Raw genomic sequence first — 7,269 nt, 5'->3', positions numbered from 1 at the left:
GTCCAGGACTGCTGGCTCCCAACCACTTGCCTGTCTGCCTGATCACCACCTAACCACTCCCCTGCCAGCCTGATCAATGCCTAACTGCCCCCCTGTTGGCCCGATTGCCCCTAACTGCCCTTCCCTGCTGGCCTTGCCACCCCTAACTGCCCTCCCATGCCAGCCTGGTTGTCCCTAACTGTTCTCCCCTTCAGGCCTGGTCCCCCCCAACTGCCCTCCCCTGCCAGCCTGGTCACCCCCCAACTGCCCTCCCCTGCAGGCCTGGGTCCCCCCCCCCCCAACTGCCCTCCCCTGCTGGTCTGATTGCCCACAACTGTGCTCCCCTACTGACCATCTTGTGTCCACATGGGAGCGGCCATCTTGTGTGTTAGAATGATGGTCAATTTGCATATTACCTCTTTATTATATAGAATACTCATACAACTTAACAAAAGGAAGACAAACAATCCAATCAAAAAATGGGCAAAAGGCCCTGGCCGGTTTGGCTCAGTGGATAGAGCATCGGCCTGTGGACTCAAGGGTCCCAGGTTCGATTCCAGTCAAGGTCATGTACCTTGGTTGCGGGCACATCCCCAGTGGGGAGTGTGCAGGAGGTGGCTGATCGATGTTTCTCTCTCATCGATGTTTCTAACTCTCTATCGCTCTCCCTTCCTCTCTGTAAAAAAATCAATAAAATATATTTTTTTTAAAAAATGGGCAAAAGACCTAAATAGATACCTCTCCAAAGTGGACATACAGATGGCCAAGAGACATGAAAAAATGCTCAAAGTCATTGATCATCAGAGAGATGCAAATTAAAATGATAATGAGGTATCACTTCACACCTATCAGAATGGCTACCATAAATAAATCAACAAATGACAAGTGCTGGTGAGGATGTGGAGAAAAGGGAACCCTAGTACACTGCTGGTGGGAATGCAGACTGGTGCAGTTATTATGGGAAACAGTATGGAGTTTCCTAAAAAAACTAAATATGAAACTGCCATTTGACCCCATGATCATACTTCTAGGAATATCTCCTAAGAAACCCAACACATCAATCAGAATGAATGTATGCACCCCTATGTTCATAGCAGCATGATTGACAATAGCTAAGATCTGGAAACAGCCCAAGTGCCCATCAGTAGATGAGTGAATAAAAGAGCTGTGGTACATTTATACCAAGGAATACTATGCAGCAGTAAAAGTTAACAATTTGTTACCCTTTGAGACAGCATGGAGGGACCTGGAGAGTATCATGCTAAGTGAAATAAGTCAGTCAAGCAAGACAAGTATTACATGATCACACTCATATGTGGAATCTAATTAACAAAATAAACTGATGATGGGAGTGGATCCAGAGACATGGATGCATGGAACAGAATGAGGAATCTCAGAGGGAAGGCAGGGAAGGAAAGGTGGGAGGGAGGGTATCAACCAAAGAACTTGTATGCATATATGTGTAACCCACAGACAATAAGGGTGGTGAAGGTCTGAGGCTGAGGGGGAGGAGTGCAGGAGCAGGCTAGAGGGGGTTATTGGGGGGGAGCGGGGAAGAGGACATATGTAATACTTTCAACAATAAAGATTTTTTAAAAAAAAGAACAGAGACATGAGCTGAACCAATGGTGCAAAATATCTGGACACTAGTCCTATTTCTGGGCCTGATGAAGACAAGATAGGACTCTTGTCACATTGGCGAGAGACAGACCAACAAACACACAAAGAAAAGAGATACCCTAATCCCGTGGTCGGAAAACTGCGGCTCTCGAGCCACATGCAGCTTTTTGGCCCCTTGAGTGTGGCTCTTCCTAAGCCTTAGGAGTACCCTAATTAAGTTAATAACAATGTACCTACCTATATAGTTTAAGTTTAAAAAATTTGGCTCTCAAAAGAAATTTCAATCGTTGTACTGTTGATATTTGGCTTTGTTGACTAATGAGTTTGCCGACCACTGCCCTAACCGGTTTGGCTCACTGATAGAGCGTTGGCCTGCAGACGGAAGGGTTCCAGGTTTGATTCCAGTCAAGAGCATGTACCTTGGTTGCGGGCACATCCCCAGTAGGGGGTGTGCAGGAGGCAGCTGATCGATGTTTCTCTCTCATCAATGTTTCTAACTCTCTATCCCTCTCCTTTCCTCTCTGTAAAAAAATCAATAAAATATATTTTTTAAAAAAGAAAAAGAAAAGAAGAGGCATACAGACAGACACACAGGGATACTCCAGAGTCAGGCAGACACTTCCATACACAGGCACACATACACCTAGAATAGATACACACCCAGACAATTACAGAGACATAAAGACACAGAATACAGAGAAACACACAGAGACCCAGCAGGCAGACAGACACATAGACACTCAGCAAGCCCTCTTTCTGAAACCTTTTTCCAACAATCCCTATTTCTTGTCTTGTCTATCTCATCGTCTCTGCCCCTAATAGATATTTACGAAGCACCCACTGTGCAGTGGGCCCTGTTCTAGGTGCTAGCATCACAGGCAATCAAAGCAGAGTCCCTGCCCTTGGGGGACAGACACTGTCCAGGGAGGCTGCCAGTGCAAGGATCAATACTGAGCAAGAGGGTCCTGGCCAGGTTTGCTCAGTGGTTACAGTTGCGGGTTCAATTCCTGGTTAAGGGCATATACCTGGGTTGCAGGTTTGATCCCTGACCCAGGTTGGGGACGCATGTGGATGGCAACCAATCAACGTGTCTCTCTCACATCGATGTTTCTCTCTCTCTCTCTCTCTCTCTCTCTCTCTCTCTCTCTCTCTCCCTCCCTTCTACTCTCTCTAAATAAATCAATAGGAAAAATATCCTCATGTGAGGGTTAGGGTTAAGTAAACAAATTTTAAAAAATACTGAACAAGAGGCAGGAGGACTGGGGAGCCATCATGGGGATGGCAGGATGGAGGAGCTGGGGGCCTTTGACTAAAGGCCCAAGGAAGTGAGTGAGGGGACTTTGCAGGCATGCAGGAAGAGCGTTCCAGGCCGAGGGAACAGCCAGTGCCAAGGCCTTTCCAGTCCCCATTTTTCCCCTCTAATCCCCTCCCCTAGTTTCTACTCAGGCCACTTAGAAGGGGAAGGGACAGGACAGGCAAATGGAGAAAGTGATCCCTCCAGGTGTCAGCCCCCTGGTGGGCCTGGTCACCTTCCATTCCACAGATGGAACACCACAGGCTCAGAGAGGCTGTGTGACACACTTGAGGTCACAGCACAAATGGGGCCCAGGTCTATCCGAACTGGGGGCCTCTGACTTCAGGGAGTAGATTCACCCCTATTGAGGGCAGGAATTTTTTTTTCCAATTACAGTTGACATTCAATATTATATTAGTTTCAGGTGTACATCATAGTGGTTAGACATTTACATAACTTACAAAGTGATCCCCCAATAAGTCTAGTACCCACCTGGCACCATAAATAGTTATTATGATATTATTGACTATATTTCCTATGCTATATATTATATTCCTATGAGTATTTTTAACTACTAATTTGTACTCTTTAATCTCTTTACCTTTTTCACCCAGTCCCCAGTCCCCCACCCATCTGGCAACCATCAAACTGTTTTCTGTATCTGTGAGTTTGTTTCTGTTTTGTTTGTTCATTTATTTTACTCTTTAGATTCCAAGGGCAGGAATCTTGATTGGCAAAGTCTGGGATAGACAGGATAGTCAGGCCATGGGACAGCAGACACTTGCCCTGCATGATGCACTGGAGTGTGAGTTACTTAACTGGATAGATACTGCAGGGCCCAGAGAGGCAGTAACAGACAGACATTCAGGGCTTCAGTCCCCAACCCTCCAGAACGGGAGAGCATCAGCCCTGGAGAGGGGGCCAGCCCAGAGCGGTGATAATTTGGAAAATGAGTCAACTTGGGAAGGGAGGGGGGTCTGATAGTAGAAGCAGGACTGTGAATAGGGGCCTCAGATTCTGTATGAGTCTCCTATGGCTACAGTAACAATCATCACAATGTGTTATCTGATAGTTCTAGAGATCAGAGGTTCAACAGGGGTCTCACTGAGATAAAAATCAAGCTGTCTGCAGGCTTTGGTCCTTCTGGCGGCTTGAGGGGAGAACGGTCTGTGCCTCTTGCAGCTTCTAGAGCAGTGGTTCTCAACCTTCCTAATGCCGCGGCCCTTTCAAACAGTTCCTCATGTTGTGACCCAACCATAAAATTATTTTCATTGCTACTTCATAACTGTAATTTTTGCTACTGTTATGAATTGTAATGTAAATATCTGATATGCAGGATGTATTTTCATTGTTACAAATTGAACATAATTAAAGCATAGTGTTTAATCACAAAAACAATATGTAATTATATATGTGTCTTTCAATGGTCTTAGGTGACCCCTGTGAAAGGGTCGTTCGACCCCCCATAGGGGTCTCGACCCACAGGTTGAGAACCGCTGTTCTAGAGGCTTCCTGCATGCCGTGGCTCATGGTCCCTTCCTTCATTTTCAAAGTCAGCAGCATAGCATCTTCTAGTCTCTCTAACCCTCCTGCCTCTCTGTCATAGGACATGGGCCCATCTGGATAATCCAAGATCATCTCCCCATCTCCAGATCCTTAAAATCAAATCTGCAAAGACCCTTTTGCCATATAAGGTCACATAGTCACAGGTTCCAGGCATTAGGACTCATGGACATCACTGGGTAGCTATTTTCCACCTATCATAGCGTCGGAGTCCACGGTCCAGCTTCCAGGCCTGGCCATGATGGCCCCAGGGTCTGAAAATGGACCATGTGGCTGGGACAAGCGGACTGACAAGCAGTAGGGACAAGGAGATCTTCTGGGAGTCACCTGGATCCAGGCCATCAGCCTCCTCCATCCCCCCTCCTTGTTCCTGTGAAGCCCTGGGAGGGAGGAAGAGGAGGCAAGGAGCTCCTTCTCTCCCCTCAGGTCTGAGCTCTGGGCTTTCCTAGGTCCCCTCCCACAACACCCCACACTGAGCTGGCCGGGCCAGCTTAGAAACAGCCCCATTTCCCCATTCCCACTAACCAGGCCCTGGCCTTCCCTGAATTCCCCCAAACCCTGACCATTTTATCTTTAAATCCCTCTGGCGTCCCTCCTTTCATTCCGTCTGCAACCTCCATATCAGGCCCCAGCTGCTCTCACTGCCCACTCATTTTAAATCTGACCTGCCTGAGTCTAATTTTAAATTGTGCCTCGCCCTAGCCAATTTGACTCAGCGGTTCTCAACCTGTGGGTCGCGAACAATGAAAATACATCCTGCATATCAGATATTTACATTACGATTCATAACAGTAGCAAAATTACAGTTATGAAGTAGCAACAAAAATAATTTTATGGTTGGGGGTCACCACAACATGAGGAACTGTATTAAAGGGTCGCGGCATTAGGAAGGTTGAGAACCACTGACCCTCCAATCCAGCTTCTCTCAGAGCATCGGCCTGCGGACTGAGCCTGGGTTGCAAGCTTGATCCCCAGTAGGGGGCGTGCAGGAGGCAGCCAGTCAATGGTTCTCTCTCATCATTGATGTTTCTATCTTTATCTCCCTGTCCCTTCCTCTCTGAAATCAATAAAAATATGTTAAATAAATAAATAAATAAATTGTGCCTCTCCAGAGAGAGCCTTTGAGGGCCTTTCAACACTGGCCCCACCCTACTGTCCTCTCCTCATTCACTTCCAGACCCTGACTCAGCTTAATCCCTACCTACTCATTTCTCTGAGGTCACCTCCTCCTCCAGGAAGCATGCTCATGGAAGGGGGATGGGGGACCAGGAAAAGGAGAGTACCTCCCACCTGAAATCTTCCCCTGGCTCTGGCTCACCCCATCCTCTTTGGAGGGCCTCTCGCTGCACTTCACCCAGAATCTGCCACTTGTCCCCATTCAGGGGGAGTCATACACATGACTGTCCTGTTCTGAGCAGCCCTGTGCAAGGCATGTGATACAAGACAGTTCCTAGTGGCCACAACTGAGAACAGTTTCTTTGCAAAGAAGTTCTTGGCTGGAGGGGAATAGAATGAGTGCAAGTGGAGGGTGGGGCAGAAGTGGAGGTGGGGTGTCTTTGGAGGGGACTGAGGCCTGAGGGGGATAGTGAAGGGGGCAGCAAATGCAAGGCCAGAAGCTGGATTGGAGGGCCAGGTTCTTCCAAGGCCTCTGCACCACTCCCTTCCACTTTCTATGTGTGGAAATCAAATATCAGCGACCCAAAGCAACTTGCCTAGGGGCCCCACAGCCCAGAAAATGAGGACTCCCCCCCCCCCCCCACCTCCCTGGATCTGCTTCAGGGAGAGGCTTTTGTCCAAAGGTGAGGCTACTTCCCCAGATAACGCCGGCTGGCCAGCGGCTCTGGAAACCCCTGGCCTCCAACTGGCAACAGCTGGACCCTGAGTGCCAGGTGAGCCTCAGGTGTGCAGAGAAAACTGGATTGTCCTCCATTCACACTTTAGCTTCCAGCTGCCAAGAGGGGGCCCAGCACCTTCCTCTGTTGCCCTCTGCTGGGCTACCTGACCCTTACACCCCACCCATCCGCAGACCTTTTATTTTTTTCTCAAACTTCTTAAATTTATTGAGACTTGTTTTGTGTCCTAACATGTGGTCTATCCTAGAAAATGTTCCGTGTGCACTTGAAAAGAATGTATATTCTCCTGCTTTGGGGTGGAATGCTCTGCCGATATCAGTTTAGTCCATCTGATCTAGTGTGTTATTTAAGGCTGCTGGTTCCTTGCTGAGTTTATGTCTGGAAGATCTATCCACTGAGGTCAATGGGGTGTTCACATCTCCTACTGTGACTCCAACCCGTAGACTTTGCCCGGCTGCCCTCCACGCCTCCCAGCCTCTAGAATGGCCTCTGGGCGCGCCTGGGCCCCACGCACCACGAACTGGACCCGCATGGCCGGCGAGCTGGGACAGGACCCTAGACTCCAGGTACCGAGGCGGCCTGAGGCCGGAGGCGGTGTCTGGGCCTCCTCTGCAACGCCCAGTCGTGCGCTTCGGCAGATCAGGGCGCCTCCGAGTGTTGGCAGGTGCACGGGTCAGAGCCGGGCCAGAGCGGGCTCCGCGGGGGCCGGGGTACGAGCGGCGAACGCAGGAGAAGCAGGGGGCCAGACTGAGCGCGCGGCGTACTGGGCCGTATTCAGAGGCGAGCGGCAGGTTCCGGCGAGAAATCTGAGGCTGGATCGCAGCCAAGAAAGCCTCGGGGCGGGGCCGGCGGCGGGGAGGGTCTGCGGCCGCCCGCGGGCGGGAGGGGAGTGGCCGGTTGCCGAGAGGGAGCCGAGCGCCGCCAGGATCCAGCGTCCCGCCGCCCCCGCCCCCAGCCCCG

Source organism: Myotis myotis, unplaced genomic scaffold (assembly GCF_014108235.1).
Source record: "Myotis myotis isolate mMyoMyo1 unplaced genomic scaffold, mMyoMyo1.p scaffold_m19_p_6, whole genome shotgun sequence".
Taxonomy (NCBI): Eukaryota; Metazoa; Chordata; class Mammalia; order Chiroptera; family Vespertilionidae; genus Myotis; species Myotis myotis.
The sequence above is the reverse complement of the archived record's forward strand: the minus strand, read 5'-3'. Positions refer to the sequence as shown.